This window comes from Citrus sinensis, chromosome 3 (assembly GCF_022201045.2).
Source record: "Citrus sinensis cultivar Valencia sweet orange chromosome 3, DVS_A1.0, whole genome shotgun sequence".
Taxonomy (NCBI): Eukaryota; Viridiplantae; Streptophyta; class Magnoliopsida; order Sapindales; family Rutaceae; genus Citrus; species Citrus sinensis.
In genome coordinates, this window is record NC_068558.1 from 33,563,803 (window position 1) to 33,581,839 (window position 18,037).

The 18,037-nt window shown below is 31.9% G+C and overlaps 1 non-coding gene across 1 annotated transcript; it reads left to right on the forward strand.

Moving 5' to 3' along the window:
• The first annotated feature begins 1,355 nt into the window (after nucleotides 1-1,355).
• Nucleotides 1,356-1,459, forward strand: LOC127901587 (small nucleolar RNA R71). The gene has a single exon (XR_008053831.1). It is a non-coding gene; the product is annotated as a small nucleolar RNA R71 (small nucleolar RNA).
• The last annotated feature ends 16,578 nt before the right edge of the window (nucleotides 1,460-18,037 follow it).

Sequence of the window (18,037 nt, forward strand, 5' to 3'; positions counted from 1 at the left end):
TTGGGTGTAATTCTCCCAGTCCAAGTTTCACAAATACAGAATAAGGCAACAAATTTACACTAGCTCCTAAATCCAACAAAGCATTCTCAATTGTGTGGTTCCCTATGCTACATGAAATAGTAGGAGAGCCTGGGTCTTTACATTTTAAAGGAATTTTATGTTGGAGGATAGAACTAACGTTTTCTGTTAAAAATGCCTTCTTTTGAACATGCATATTTCTCTTTTTAGTACAAAGGTCTTTAAGAAACTTGGCATAAGATGGAACTTATTTAATAGCATCAAGCAAAGGGATGTTAACACTTACCTGTTTGAAGATTTCAAGAATCTCACCTGTGGATTTTCCTTTTTTTCCTTTAGCTAACCTCTGAGGAAATGGAGCTTTGGGAATATATTCTCGTGGGTTGGTTTCTTCTTTCTCCTCCGGTGGTGAGTCCTCAACATTCACAGGTACAATTTGATTTTCTTTTGTCACTGCCATCTCCACTTTGTTGTCGACTTCCTTTCCTTTTCGCAAGGTCATGATTGCTTTGACCTCTCCATGTTGTTGTGGTGAATTGGTACTTGCTTCATGCACTCCTTTAGGATTAGGCACTGGTTGACTTGGAAACTTGCCTTTCTCAACAGTCATTGCCAAGGTTTAAACTGAAGAAGCAAGTTGTCCCCCCATCTTCTCGAGGCTTGAAACTGATTGGGCTTGTGAGTTGAAGCCCGCTCTCAATTCATTTCGTAGTCCATCAATGGTGCGGTTTTGTTGCTCAATCGTGGAGTGAGTAACATTCCTGAAATTCTGGAATGCATCCTCCCATGGTCTAGGTTGAGAGTGGTTCTGGTTCTGATTGAATGGTCTAAATGGGGGCTGAGAGGCTTGAGGATTTTGTGGAATTGGTGGAGCTGGAGCTGCTGGTCCATTCTGTTGGAATCCTTGAGACCATGAAAAATTGGGGTGGTCTCTCCATCCAGGATTATATGTGTTGGAGTATGGGTTGTAATTTGATGGTTTTCTCATTATACCTATGGCATTGGCTTGATCTGAGTATGAGTCAAGGTCATGTGGTTCAGTTGATTTAGCAGTCGATAACGATGCTATTTGTCGAGCAAGACCTTCAACCATCTCCTTGACTTCTTTGATTCCTGAAGTTGATTTGCCAATGTGAACCTCATTCACTCCTTTAATTCTTTTAGTATTCCTGAGTGATCGACTCTGTTGTTGGGAATTATCTGCTTGTCGCTGGAAAAACTCCCAAATTTCTGATGCACTTTTTGACATTAGCTCTCCTCCACTTGTTGCCAGTAGTCATTCTTGCACATTCGGTAGTAATCCCTCCAAAAAGTATTGACATTGGTGCCATTTCTCGTACCCATGATGTGGACACTTCAAGAGTAGCCCATTGAATCGCTCCCATGTTTCGAAAAATTGCTCGTCCTCTCTCTGTGTAAATTCTGAAATTTCCCTGCGAATAGCATTGATTTTATGCACTGGGAAATATTTATTCAAAAATTTAGTTACCATTTGTTCCCATGATGCAATGCTATTAGCAGGCAATGTATTAAGCCATGAACGAGCTCTATCCTTTAAAGAAAATGGGAATAATCTGAGTTTAACATCATCGTCTGAAAAATTTTCATATTTAAAAGTTTGACAAATGGCATGAAAATCATTCAGATGATTATATGGATCCTCATTTTCTAAGCCATAAAATGTGGGGAGACAATTTAGCACACTAGGTTTTAGTTCAAAGCTCCTAGCAGTTACATTTGGGTATCTTATACATGATGTACTCAAATTTGCTAAAGGATTGAAATAATCCTTAAATGGCCTCTCCTGTGGTTGCAAATCCATTTTATTTTTTACTTGTTTGTGTGTGCGAAGTGTTTTCTCAAGTTCAAGGTCTATAGGTTCAAGATTGGGTAATAATGACCTACGACCATGCATGCAAAACAAATAAAATAAAAATAAAGATGGGAACAAAACAAATAAAAATAAAGAAGAGGGAGAAATTACGATACTAACCTTATTGCGCTATTACAACCTTTCTATAAAAATACACAAAAAAAAAATACATGAAATAAATTAAATAAAAATAAATTAATAAGAAAAAAAATTACAAAGAAAAATAAATTCAAAATTAAATTACAGAATTTTAAAGAAGAGAGAAAATAAATAAATAAAATTCTTAGCTCAAAATGTAAATTCACTTTTTTTTCTTTCTTTTTTTAATAAAAAAAATTACAAGAAAACAATTAAAAGAAATTATTCACAAAAATTAATTCTATGAATTAAAATTACTTACCTCCCCGGCAACGGCGCCAAAAACTTATTGTGCAAATTTTAATGTACTCGCAAGCGCACGAATCTATTGTAGTATAGACTAATGGTGACGAGTGTCGATCCCACGAGGAGGTGGATTTTAATTGTGTAGAATTAATTTTGTGAATTGGTGATTGGATCTGTGGTGGAAATGATTTGGAATATGCTAAAACTTAAATTAAAATGGCGATAATAAATTCTAAAATTGGACTTGCAATGGCGAGAATAAATTGAAGAGAAATCTATTGAAATGACGTACTTGGGTATCTGGATCCGTATCAACATGCATCATGGGCTAAATAATCCTTATTAATGCCAATTAAATCATGAGGGGGGAATCCACACCTCATGAACCACGCTCTAATCAATATGGTGCTAAGGGCTTATCGTGCCAAATAATAAGAACCTTGTACTAGAGGGCCGGTGAAACCAAGGCGGTACTAGACAAGATTAGTATTATTTGTCGACGAGAAGTCAAAACATCCACAAAAACTAGAGGGGAAGAGAAAATAAATTTACCAAATTAAGCCCATGACACATGTTGAGACTTCACCTTCAACCCAAGCTTGAAAGAAAATTAGCCACTCATAATTGAACTAGGGGCAAAATAGGAATTTATTAAAATACGAAGAAAATACAAGATGGAGAAGGAATTACAGAAAATGGATCCCAAAAATGGATTCAGAGATATCAAATTAGGGGGGAGAGACCCCCTTTTTATAGATACATGGAGTAAATCATGGCCATCGGATTAAAAACAGTTTGGACGCTCAAGATTGCGCCACGTCATCAGTCAACAGTCCACGGTTTGACCACGCGGATGAACAGTAACATGGTTTGACCCGACTTTGAACAGTAACGCGGTTTGGTTGAAAATAATCCTGTGTGATGCATGCGCCGTATGCGAGATTTTTCGTCCACTGATATGCTGCCACGTCACCATCAACAGTATATAAGAATTTTAGTCCAACAGGATCGTGACACCTCATCAGTCAATTCCACGTCATCGGTCTGTCTATGTGAACAGTGTCGTGAACAGTAACGTATACAGTACTGTACACGTGAATAGTACCGTACATGTGAACAGTGTTATTTTTCCTTTTATGCTCCTCCTAAGGTTTTCGACCGTCCTGAGTTCAAAAGTGATGTCTGTTTTGCCATCTGATTTCTCGTTTATTGTGAAATGACTATGATGCCCCTAAAATACATAAAATACTTAATTAAAATAAAACACATGTAATTAAATCACAAGAAGGTTAAATACATAAAAGTAAGGGTTGTTAGTAAGACTTGAAATGTAAAATGACGGTTTTCTCCTTTATAAATATGCATTTTCTAACACTCAACAATCTGCAACCACCAGAATTCGTGTCCTATGTTGAGGATCTAGAGGGACAACTCAGAACAGTAGAGAGTGGCATATATGAATTTCAAATGGAGCTTGAGGTTAACTCAATGAGAGGACGAATGTAAGTTCATTTTCCTTTTATATTGTGTGCTTCTTTTTGCTCGCTTTCACGCTTGATTTGATTTTGCAGATTTGATTTTGGTGTGTTTTGATTTATTTTCCCGTATAAATGGCGGATAACGGTACTCCGTGACTTCTTAAGTCGGTATCTTCAGTTTCCCACAATAACTGAAACCCCAAAATCAAACATGGAAGAAATACAACATAAACTCCATAAGCATTTTCCCTCTCTCCCTCAGAATGCCCTCAGGAAATTTACAAAGCTCGTTGTGAACGACTGCGTTTGTTAATGATCAATGGCATTCCTTCTGACATTCGTTGGTTAATTGAAGCAAAGGTCCAATTAGCAGGTGAGTTTTCTAGTCCATTTGTTTCTTACATGCCTGGTTTTGGTAAAAGTACGTTTGCTAAGAAAAGGAGAGCTAAACGACTTGGCTCAAAATGTCATAACTATGTAAGACTTGGTTGCAAACGACCGGATTATAAATCTTTAGGAATGGTTTCTGATACTCGTGAAGATAAAATTAAATTCGTTAAAGATGACATGAGTAAAGAATTGTTGGATGATATCTTACGATCTCTTGAGACGCATCGAAGCGGAATTGTGCAACGTGAGATTTACAATTTGTGGATACTATTCCAAAAACAAAGTGCACAGTGAAGTCTTGGGAATCTGACTCAAAAAGACCATGTTTGCCAGTTTATAAGAAAACTGTATGGGAAGCCGATCCTCGACCCATAGAGGGCGTTCAAGCCGTTACTGGACGTAAAACCAGAGGAAGATGTGAGCCACAATCACAACTACCAGTAAATATCCTTTCACTTCACTGTTATTTTACTTTACTGTTATTTTATCATTTGCATTATTGCATTTAGTGATATGATTTTGTATTTAATAAATATTTAGTTTCTTTTACTGTTTGCTTTTTCTAATCATTATTTTCTTTTTACTATTTGTTTTTGCATTATTGAGCCACGAGCTTTACTCGTCATTTGACAAATATGCCAACCCATTTACAGCTGTTTCTCATTATTTATGTCGCCAAGATCTTTAAATATGAGCTCGTTTTTCAAACACTCACAACTTGTTTTTGAAAAATTAGTCCAATGGCATCATCTTCGAGTAAACAATTCAAAAATATTTGTGTGCTTTCTGGGTTTCACTATGGAAAGTACAAAGAGTTCGTTCAGGCAGCTGTAGATCTTGGTCGTGTCATAGCAGAGAGGAAACTGCATCTTGTATATGGAGGAAGTGAACGACGGTTATCAAGACTTGTCTCAGAAGCTGTTTTTACCAGAGGAAGCCAAGTACTCGGCATTATCCCAAAACCCATGAAACCGCTAGTGTGCATGTCTGGCCCACCAATTGGAGAAGAATTAGTGGTATCAAGTATGGAAGAGAGAATATCTAAAATGATGAATCATGCTGATGCTTTTATTTTCTTGCTAGGAGATCTTGCAACTTTTGAGGCACTAATTACATTTGCATCTTGGGCCCACTTGAACATTCATCAAAAACCCATCGGTTTGTTAAATGTTAATAATTTTTATGATGGCTTGCTAACTTTTATTAACCATGCAATAAAGAATCATTTTGTTCCACATTCTGTAAAAAAACTCTTTATTTCTGCTTCTACTGCTAATGAGTTACTTGATCTTTTACAAGCTTATACACCAGAGCCAGATCCACAGACTGTTGCACTGAATTGGTCGACTAATGATGGTAACGGTAACAGTAGCAGTAATAAGAAGTGCAATTTAAATTTAACTCTCCGTTTGTAAATATTTTTTGTTGTAGTGTTCATATGATGTCTTCTACACTCTTTCTCTTTCCTTTTAAAACATTGAGGACAATGACTTTTTCAGGTTGGGGGGAGGGAATAGTTGATAATTGTGGAATGTCTTAGTCCTGGTTATGTGTTTACAAAAAAAAAAAAACAATAACAAATTTTTTTTTTCTGTAAAGACTAACTTAGGACAAATTTGAGTCGAAGATGGCAGGATATAGAGAATGTAGTCTCTCTAGAAATGCATATTCTTAATCTTAAGGGTGTTGTTAAAAAAAAAACAAAAAAAAAATTGACTTTTTCTTCATCTTTGTTATCTACTTTTAAGCTTCTGCATCAAGTTCAGGTGAGATCTCCTCTTCTTCTTCTTTTATTATTCTCTTTTATTTTTATTTTTTTTCTTTTTGCATATCTATAAAATTATAAAATGTTAAGATAATGTTTAGATTACGTTGTGGGGTGGGGATAATTTACGTATGTTTTAAATATGTGTGTTGTTTTTCTCTTTTCTCTTTTCTTTTCTTTGTTAAAAAAAACAAAAAAAATTGTTTTTTTGTCTAGGATGGCCGTGTAAAGAGTCACGACTTTTGAGACGCATCCTAATAGTCTTGTTATATTATATTTTGATTTTGAGATTCATAGTAAGTTGTTTTTGTTCCATTTTCTTTGAATTACTCAAATTTGTGAACTCTCCACTTGGTTATTAAGTTATTTAATTGTTTACTCATTTAACAGGTATTATTGAATCATTCTTCACACACACACTATGACACATACTAGTGGGTTGTAAGTTAAAGTTTTACAGCATTTAGTTCTTTTAATTTATTAGGAATAGTATCTAAGGTAGTAGAAAGTGTATATTTCTAAAAAAAAATCAAAAAAAAAGAAGAAGAAGAAAAAATGTTTTTAATTTTGTTATATCTAGAAACCCGAGTAATTAAGTCCGTAGGGGTGTTTCAACACCTAGTGCCTAAGGTCAACTGGTCTGGGAGTCACTGGCCTAAAGCTCGCTACATGGGTAATAGATAAATTATTTGTTTATTAGAAACCTGAGTAATTAAGTCCGTAGGGGTGCTTTAACACCTAGTGCCCTAAGGCCAACTGGTATGGGAGTCATTGACCTAAAGCTCGCTACACGGGTTAGAAATGTAATATAAAAAAAAAATGTGTGAATAATCTATTGCCTAAAGATATAATTTCTAATGAATTTTAGAACGAAAATGTTGTTTTTCTTTTAATGAAGCCCCATAAGTATTGTGTTAATTACTTGAGCACAAAAGAAGGTTTGATAATATTTTGGATAATGAGTGAACATCAATGTGGTAAAGGAATTTGGGAGAGTTCATTTATTTGGTAATTTAGAGGATAGATGAACAACTATTAACTTGCATGTGAATTTTATAAATCTTAATTTAATATAACGCTTTAATTGCTAGAGGGCTAGCAATAAGCTGGTTGGGGGGTGTGATTAGTATTAAAAATTGTTTAATTATCAAGCGATAATATGTTATTTTATGCTTATGTTATAATTTATATTTGTGTTTATGTAATATATTATCAATTATGAATTATGTTTTAAATATATTTAATTTTGTGTATTTTTATGTGTTTATTAGGAAAATTATTAATTTCACGTACTTCGAGGCTCCAAACAGATAAACGGAGGTCAAATTTGAATTCTGGAGGTCCGAAAACCTTAAGATCAGTCAAGATCGGCTTAAAATTGGGCTTGTGTAAAAAAAGTTGACTTTTCCTGTTGACGAGCACTAATTGGATGATGAAATGAGCTTACAATAGATATGAGTACATGGGATAACTGGCCATCTTGACTAAATCTCAACCGTTCATGATTCAATGGCCATGATTGTGCCACGTGGCAATGGTTGGTGAAGCAAGTTGGAGGATCCGAATCTTTGTATTCGGGTCGACCCGATCCACCCATTAACCCGCCAAATCTCAACCGTTCTTTGGGCAAATCGGACGAGTCAAATGATGCCATGTGTGATGTTGACTTTTGAAGTTTGACCAGCCATTGGGTCTTGATCTAAGGGTTGTGAGGAGCACATGCACGAAGCCTATGATGGACTGCAAAGCACTGGATTATGAATTTATTTTTCTATAAATAGGGCCTCATTTTTATGTTTTAATCATCTCTCTACAACTCTCTTCTTCTCAAATTCTCTCCATCTACTTGTAATCTGGATTTCCAGGTGTGTGTTTAATATTTTGTATAATTATTTTCATTAATAAAATTAGTTTTATTTCCAATTTTAGTTGTTTTTATTTCTTTTAATTATAAGTAATTCAATTTTACTACTTCTTTTTATTTTAATTATGCTTAACTAAATAATATTAGTTAGGGGAAGGTGAAACTCTTAAGAAATAAATATGATTTAATCAAATTCTATGTTTAATTTTATAAATTAAATTATTTTCTATTTAATTTTATAAATGTTTTATATTTTGAAAATTCGATTTATTGTAGACAAACAAATGAATTTGGCACAATAAATTCTTAAGATCTTAATATAAGGCATGGTGAAATGGTATTTTGACTTATTGTAGACAAATTAAATTTTGGCACAATAAATACTTAATCCATCATAAAATTAAAGGGAAAATAATAATAATTTGTATAATTAATCTTTTGGGTAATAAATCTAAAAAATTAGCAAAAAGAATTTATTAAGTTTTATTTACTTCTAAATGTGGATCCATAACCCTAACTAGTTCAATTTCATAGTTTCATTTAAATTAAGTTGTTTATATTTAAGTTTTAATTTTAATTTTTAGTTAAAATAAAATAAACTAATTAAATTTTTTCTCTGTGGATCGACCTCGGACTCACCGAGTTATAATACAACAAGACACTCTTATACTTGGGAGTTAAAAATTACTTTTAAGTTGTGTCAAAAACCATATCTAAAACATATATTATTGCAACAATTAAACTTTATATTTTATCATTACACGATCATTTTCAGAATAAATAAAAACGGTTTTCTATCATTGAACTCACATGGCTTGCTGTGATTGATTGACTTGTAAGCTAACTCGCAAATGATATTTTGCATGTGGAAGCCCCCCCAACCCCCTTGCATGGGATGCATGAAGAACGTAATCGTATGAGGCGGGGGGAACTCTTTTGTAACACCCCAATTCCACTAACAACGTATTATGGTGAAATTGAAGGGAAACTGCATTTCATCATTCTCATTTATAAAACCTTCAAAATAATACCCAACAGCAAATGTTCTAAACCTCAAAAAGAATAATGAAATAACGTATTCTCAAATAAATATCATCCCAAAGGAAGCTAAAATATTCGTAACTTGTTAATGTAACATTATTCCCCAAAAGGAACCGAGCTCTTATTCTTCCTATTAAGACCATAAGCTCAAATTATCTAACTCTATCTGCAAAGATGTGGTAATGAGGGGTGAGCCATCAACTCAGTAAGTATTTCATGCACAATACTAAAAATCATTAAAATATAATTGATTGAATTTTGTAAATATGCATAATAATAAGGAAAATTACCTTTGTAAATCATCATTTAGCAAAAATAAATCACAATAAAGTCATGCAAATACTTTAAACATAACAATAACATTTGAAACACATAAAACATAATTAGCTTATGCCACATAGTATCACCTGTAGATCCGGTGACACGACCATATAACATTATTCAGGGTCCTATACCTCGCAGGAATTATTAACATTAACATCATATGTGCACAAAATCCGGCTAGCCTTCTATAACATAACATAACATAACATCACCATGGACAATGAGCCAAATCATTTAAAACTATCCTTGAATTTTTAATCATTTGTAAGCTTCCATAAATTACATTTAAATAATTGATAATTATTTCAAAGTATTTGACTTAAAAATATTTTAATAAAGGTTTCCATTTTTAAGACAATTTATTACACAAGTATTTAATAAATAAAGTATTGTTGTACATAATTTTTTTTTTAATTTTACTTAACAAAATATTATAGTAGAGTTAAACAAATCATTTTCATATACTTTTCATTCAACATGATACATACCTCAAATTAAAAGAAATTTATTAGTGAAATATATATATCATACATGAATCTACTTACGTCGATCCTCAGCAATAAAAAAAATAGTAACCTCAACCACAAGCTTACTCTTGTCCTAAAACATCAAGACATACTCTTATCAATATTATTACTCATTCTGACCTTGATATAAATCTAACATGATCAAGCCTAATCATAAGCACTAAATCATCAAAGCTATCTAAACCTGACCATCCTATACATGCTGATTTTTACCAAGCTAATCATATGTTGGAAAATTGTAAAAATTATAAAAAGAAACTATAAACGTGTGTAGCATTTCATATAAAAATTCAAAAAAATGAATAAAAGTCAGAAACATAATGCAAAAGAATTTTACATGTAAATATCCACACTGTCCAATAATGATAAAAACAAAGGTTGCCAAACTAGAAAATTTGTAAAATAGTTAATAAAACTCATGGAAATTAGACCACTTGAGTTTACAATAGTAGAAACATCAAGAAACAATACATCAAATTTCTAGAATTTTTCAAGATGTAAAACTATTTTAAACGAACTTATATTAAGAGACCAGTAAACCTATCCAGAAACTTTTAGGTTTGTGTTTTGCACTTCAAAAATTCATAACTTAATGTTAACTCAATGAAGATTAGTCAAATGAACTTTATATCATAGAGGATTCACAATATTATATGAATATAATTTTATAAGTCATTATAAAACCTTTTAATAAGCCAACCCAATTTTACCATCAGCCATTGCAATTTTGGAATGCAATCTCCAAAATTACAGCAGCTCAACATAACGATCTTTACTAATTTTTATCCTCAACCAAAAATTATGAAATTAAACATATGGTAAATAGATATAATGAGGATTAGACAAAGAAATCAACATAATATTTAGAGATCATTTGTGTAGTCAGAAATATCCATGAATGCAAACATGCTGCTGAAAATTAGAATTTTACCGCACCACTGTTCAATTTCTGAAAATTCACAATAAATTGGTTACTTGGAATCTCTTTGCACAAAATACATCATTGAAAACCTAAAATTCGTGAAGAAATTAAATAAAAAATAAAGGAAAAATAGTAATCGAATCACACTGCTCATGCTTCATGATGCCTATCTAGTTATTTATGATAAAGAGAACAAGTATCAGAGAGTATGCATTAGAGAAAGATAAATACCTCAAAATTTCTTTCAAATTGCATAAAAGAAACCTTAGAATTCTTTGCTTTTATATGTTTCTTTGATTAAAGAGTTTTAAATTGTAGTGATATATGAAGAGTTGAAGTTTAATAAAAATATTGCTTTTATAAAAATAAATTATATGATAAAGATAATAATCCCTTATAATTTATTTTAAAAAAATAAATAAAAAGAAAAAGAATTATACCTTATCTCAAATAATGCTAATTAAAATAAATTCACACAAATAAAAGACAAAAAATTAAATAGATAAACATAAATAAATTCAAACAAACAAGGGACCAGTGTTACACTTTTGTTAAAAGTTTATTCTTTTTTATGCTAATCTATTACAAGCAACGACTATGACGGCGATGTAATTGATTAATTAATATGGAATGGTTTTAGCAGAAAGGAGAGAAAAGCAATTAAGCAATGAACATCTAGAGACTAGAGGGCCTTTTTCTTCTTCTTCCTCCGCTTCCCCCCGCACCCCCCCCCCCCCCCCCCCAAACTGCAGTCATAATTAAAAAGAACCGCCGATTACTTCTCCATTTTTCGCTCCACATATGAAGTCCTAGGCTCCAAGTCACGTTGCACCTTCTAAAATTTTAAAGAAGTGTTTGTTATAACTTTTCGCAGAGTGTCACAATTATTTTTCTAAATAATTAAAGTATATTAATTGAATTTGTTACATAAATATTATTGTTGCTAAAAAGAACAAAATAACAATACAATAAACTTGCACCCATCGTGCCATGCTCTGAAGAGTCAACAGTGTAGACAATGTTGGGATTATATGCTCTTTTAAAGCATATTAATTTATTTTCTGATTAATAAAATATTTGAAATATTGTATAAATATATATTGAATAATGTCCGTTTAATCATATTATATGTATTTATGTGATCATCATATGGATTCACAGAAGACATAATACAAGTTATCTTATGATTAAATAAATTTAGTTCGCAGTTGATAAATAAAGTTGGGCGCTCTATTTATGTTTAGACTGTAGTAAATTCATTGAATGATTTGTCTTAATCATATATGAATTTACTGATGTAGTTTGACTACATTGAGCTGGATCACATATGAGATTTAATTAACCTTGAAATGATTGTCAGACTTATTAAATCTTGTAGGCTTTGATTTTACTGTAATCTTAATCTTGAGTTAGTTATGATTTCATGATTGTAATTGTTATTCCATTTGAGTTACCAATGGGCACGACACATACTTGTGGTCAAGATTACTCGGTATCTTGGTGGGAGCAATTATGAGTATTGGAGTTATAGATTAACAATATAGAATTTATATAACACATCTCTTGATGGGTTTTTGGCATTTGCTCATAGAATTCTCTAGCCAGAGTATGTCAACATATACAGTATGTTGAAAATGATCATTAGAGAAAACCAGTACGTATCAAGGAACAAGATGCAATTAAATCGATTGGACAGTTGAAATCGATTTAATTAACGATGTGGTATAAAAGATTATGTAGTAAAGAAATTAATGTGGCTTCGGATGAATTATTATTCAAACATACAATTATGGAGGTCAATTCCAATCTTATAGTGGAGTAGAGTTGGAATTAAATGATTAGGCTTGTTTAATTACAGGCTTAATTGTTGTAGCCACTATTGTATGTTCCCAAATGATCCCCGAGTTAGCTCATTTAATTGACTGCACCACTACTGGATTAATAAGCAAGATAACTAGCTATTTAGGTCAAAAGCCTAAATATATCATTTAATGGGAGGCTCCATTTAATATACTTGTATGTAAGGGACTTTATGTTATTTTACAAGATGGGCCCCCTATAGAAAAAGCAAGTAACGTGGCTTTTGATTTTCATTATTTAGAGCCTAGGGTTTCACTAAAGGGAGATATAAAAATGCTTATTTTCTTTAAAGAAAAGTGAGAGCAGCCACTTTATATAGATCAAAGAAAAAGATTTTTCTCTCTATTGTTGAGAGAAAAATTTTCTCGTGCTAGTTGTTTTGGTAGTGATAAAAGCGCCCACACGTCAAGTACAAATCAAACCTGAGTCATAACCTGGAAGATCATTGGTGACAATTTGTGATCTAACTAGCGTGGTGGTGACGGATCGTGATCTAACAGGCGTGGTTGTGACGGATCGTGATCTGGGAGCCTAAATCACTTCAGCGAAAAAAGCCAAATCGAATTTTCAAGGTACGATTTCTGGATTATATATTCTTATATATTGTATGAGAGCAATCCTAAAAAGTTTTTAAAAAAATTAAAAAAACTAATTTTTCTCCAACAATTGGTATTAGAGCCATCTCATATTAATATATAAGAATATTGTATGAAATCAATCTTGAAATTTATGTATTAGAGTGGCACAATTTATTCAGATATATATTATTTGTTTAATATATGAATAAAACATGTTTTGTTTTGTCTTAATTCATGGTTAGATTCTTTGCTGTATTTTTCCTTTGGATCTGTAACAAGAGGGGTGGTTTATTATCACCATATTTCCCTCTTGATTTAGTTACATGTCATTCATTAATTATGAATCTTATTATATTGTTTGTAATTTGCAAATGCTTAAATAATATTGGATATCATCTAGATAATATTATAGGAAGCATGCAATTAACAATATGTATGTTTTAAAAAAGGAAAAACCAATTTTAAAATATTGAGTGGGAGAGGGAAAATTCAATATAATTTTTCCCACAGCTCCATTGTTAGTTCAATAATAAAATTAGAGATATTATCATTTTACTACTAAAATTTTACTAACATATCATGTCAGTATTAAGGTTTGCCGAAAAGTACATTTTACTACCAAAGTTTTGCACCGTTATCAATTCACTACCATTCCGTTAAAAATTTACTGATGTCATAAGGGCATCAAAGACATTTTCAGCTGCATCAAAGACATTTTCAGCTGTAAGAGTAAAATTGTCTATTAATTTGATAGATAAATTATCATTTTACTACTAAAATTTTAGGGAAATTATCATTTTACTACCGAATTTTTAAGGGAATTATCATTTTACTACCAAACTCTTGGGGGTAAAATTGACTTTTAACTCAATTTCCGTTAAACATTAACTTTTTCTTAACGGAATGGTAGTGAATTGATAACGGCGTAAAACTTTGGTAGTAACATGCACTTTTCAGCAAACCTTAGTATTGACATGATATGTCAGTAAAACTTTGGTAGTAAAATGATAATTTCCCATAAAATTATATATATACCTCGACTTCATGATACGGTGATGCTCCCTACGGAGGATATATATATTAGATATTTTATTTGATGAACTTTTTCAAAGATAAATTGAAATATTTTTCAATCAATTGTTCATCCCAACGATGACTATTGATATGAAAAATACGTAGATTGAAACAATGGTTATACACTCAACTAAAAATTGTTATTAAACGAAGCTCTGTTAAAAAATTTAGGCCCAAAGGGATAACTATAATCCAATGGATAATTGGGTCTAGTAAGTGTAGACATGACTTCCCCAACGGATAGCTAGTCAAAGCGGTACTAGATTATCGTTACAATAAATTAAAATGCATTTATGGTTTTTTTCATTTTTTTCATTTATTGTGAATATTGTTTCAAAGTATTTATGCATGTCTATTTTGTTTTTTCAAAAAATGTCTTCCATCAACCCATTATTAATTATCCTTATTAAAAATGAACTGACTGGCAAAAATTATTTAGATTGGAAACGCAATCTATTTAATATTCTCACTGCTAAAGGCTGCAAATATGTGTTGACCCAGCCATGCCCTCCAGAACCAACGTTATACGATTATAGAAATTAGAGGGAGCCTTATGAGAAATGGTGCGAAGCTAACACAATGGCTAAGCGCTATATATTGGCTTCGATTTTTGTGAAACTGCATAAGAAACATCGGAGCATGGAAACAACTACTAAAATAATGGCTAGTCTTCAGCAAATGTTTGGGCAAAATACTCATTTTGCCAGAGAAGCAGCATTAAAACGTATTACGAATACTAAGATGGAAGAGGGCACAAGAGTTCGTGATCATGTCCTCAAAATGATGGACTATTTGAATGAGGTAGAGATTCATGGTGTTCAAATCAATGATAAATCAAAGATTAACATGGTGATTAAATCTTTACCTGATACGTTCAAAGAGTTTAAGGTTAGCTATATCTTAAACAATAAAGATATGACCTTAATTGAATTAATGCACAAACTACATGCTATAGAAAAATTTTATCATAGCAGAAAACTTCCTGAAAAAGGATTCTCTTCAAGGCTTAAGTCGAAAGACAAGAATGAGCAAGAAAGAGTTGGGATTGGCAAACTGTCCACTAAAAAAGTGGCAAGCCAAAAGGCAAGTATTATAAATGTGGACAGAAGGGTCACTGGAAGAAAGATTGTCCTGAGATTATTAAAATCAGGTAAATGAAATCTTTAAGCTTCCTAATTAGTTCAAATTTCTATTGATTCATACAATAGTGAATTCTGAGATAACTAATCTTATTTGTAATTCATTTATTTGGTTTTCAGGAAACCAAGAGATTAAGTGAAAAAAGCTTCAAACAGCAGTTGAGGACATGCTAGTTTATATCAATTGAAAGGATAGATCAATTTTACAAGACTTTAGTTTTGATATTTGTCTTTATTTTTCCAAATATTAGAGGAATTTAATTTTGGTGGCTTGTTTTATTAAACAGGAGTACACTGTTATTTTTGGATCCTCTATTTATTACTTATTTTGGTTATTTATAAAGACAATTTATATCATATAAGTCCATTGATCTATTCAAAGCAAGATATAGTGATAAAGAGTATATGCATTTATCTAAGAAAAGAAATGTTTCTTCTAACCAAAATCACCTCTAATATTTATGCTTAAGTCATATAAACTATAATAAGATTTTAAGAAAATGATTAATGATAAGATTGATCATTGTAACTCTATAAATCTTATTTAGAAAATTAATATGATGAGGATGCTCTTTTTGAGCTAAAAGCATAACATTGTATTGGATGATTTAGCGCATACAAATGTATACGGATTAATCAGTTTACATGTTATAAGAGGTTATGAGTATTCTATCAATCTTATTGATGAATATTCATTTTATTTATGTTTGTCTAAATGCGTCATGATTCCATTGCTTTTGAAATTCAAAAGAGTACGTGGATAAGACAGAAGCAATTAGACAGGAACATAAAAGAATTTCGATATGATCGAAACAAAGAATATCTCTATGGAGAATTCAAGCACTATTTGGTTGTCAAAGAACACTATGATGGAGGTGTTAAACAATGCAGCAAAGTAGTGGCATCATTGAAGAAAATTCCATAAATCAACATTCAAAAGGTTTGAGTTTTCTCTCACAAGTCAAAAGTGCAGAGTGTTTATTTTAAGGACAGCCAAATTGCCTAGCCACCATGATGAGAAATTATTCATCGGTAAAGTGCCAAAAATTGAGATGAAGAATATGGTTGGATCAATGGAGAATTTTCAAAAGAGCTTCAAGGCATCATTATATCTAATTATAAATTGGAAACGGAAGAGAAAGCAAATTATTTCAAAAAAATCTACCCTTGAGGACAACGGTATTTTCAAGCGGGACAGAATGATACAAACTCTTAAAATAATTAAAATTATTTATTTTATTTTATGGTATTAATTAATTTTGAACTAGTCAAAAGTAGTTGCACTTATTTTGTGGAACTACATGAAAGTAGCGGAGCATTATGTGAGAAAATTACCTATTAATAAACCATAGGTAATTTTCTATTTCTAGGTAATATATATGTTTGTGAATAGAATTTTATTTTAATTAAATGATAAATATTTTCTATTTCTAGTGCACTGTACTGCTTCTGTTTGTTAATTTGGGAGCACTGTCTGGTGTTGTATTTGATGTAATGCCATGGATAGGCAAATTCTGACTAGGTGATCATCCGCAGGTTTACATAAAGGCCACCGGAGAAAAGAGTGCTGAGATGGTGACCGATGAAGGTGCAATATATATTACATCGAATAGAGGCTATAACTGGAGAGCAGCTGTTCAAGAGACTGTTTCTGCAACTCTTAACAGGTAAATTTCTTCTTAAAGATCTAGTCTTATTGATGCTCTTTAATGAAGGAATCTATTGGTGGACTGTGCAGTAGAAAATAGTTAAATCCTACTGATGAAGAAGTTTATGGTTTACAAAATTCATTCTAATTATTTATTGTTGGCTAACTTTTGTCTGGCATTTAGAAAATGTTGTTGCACTGCATTTTATTTGAAATTACAGCTCATCATTTCAAACAAGCAAGAGATTGACACAGCTTCATTGTTTCTGCAGAACAGTTTCTAGTGGTATTAGTGGCGCAAGCTACTACACAAGAACTTTTAATACTGTTAATCGCTCTCCAGATGGAAGCTATGTTGCTGTATCAAGCCGTGGTAACTTCTATCTTACTTGTTTCAATTACTCAGATTAAGCAAACAATCAAGCCACATTACTAGGTTATCAAGAAAGCGTAGTCACCAGTTAGGTCCTTCTTCATACCAAATTCTGCACCGAAAGGACAAAGCTTAGGTCTCAAGTCAAAGACGTGACTTATTTTAGTCATTTGCTTTTTGTTAAACAGAATTTAGGGGAAGTTAATTAATCGATAACATGTTCACCACATGGGGATTTCTTCTACAACTGCTCAACTGAAAAAGGTTTACGACTGTTGACCAAATGATTTTTTTATGCATTACTAGTCATTTAAGGAATTTAGTTTCGCATAGTACCATTAATTGTTAAGAGTTATTAGCTAACCCACCGGTAACTTCTATTGATGGTATCACCACAAAGTTTGTTTTATAATTAGCTAAATAGGTATACGATGAGCTCGACAGCAATTTGTTTTTTTATTTTTCAGAAAAGATTGTTTTACTAAAAAAAATGTAATATAGAACAAAAGAAGATTAGACAATCGGGGGTGTAATGAACCCTAATTAAAGATAGTTACCATAGAATTATCTAATTAATGAAGTGATAAAGGAGATAAAACTGATCGACTAACAGTCAAAATTATGTTGATATATGCTACCATCCTTATAAAAGAAATGGTATTTAGTACCATATCATGCCATTTCTTATATAATTTTTTTTAAAAAAATAAAAGTCTATAATGAATTAGAAATCTCACCCATGAAACTCCAATTATCACCCAGTATTATTACTCGTACTC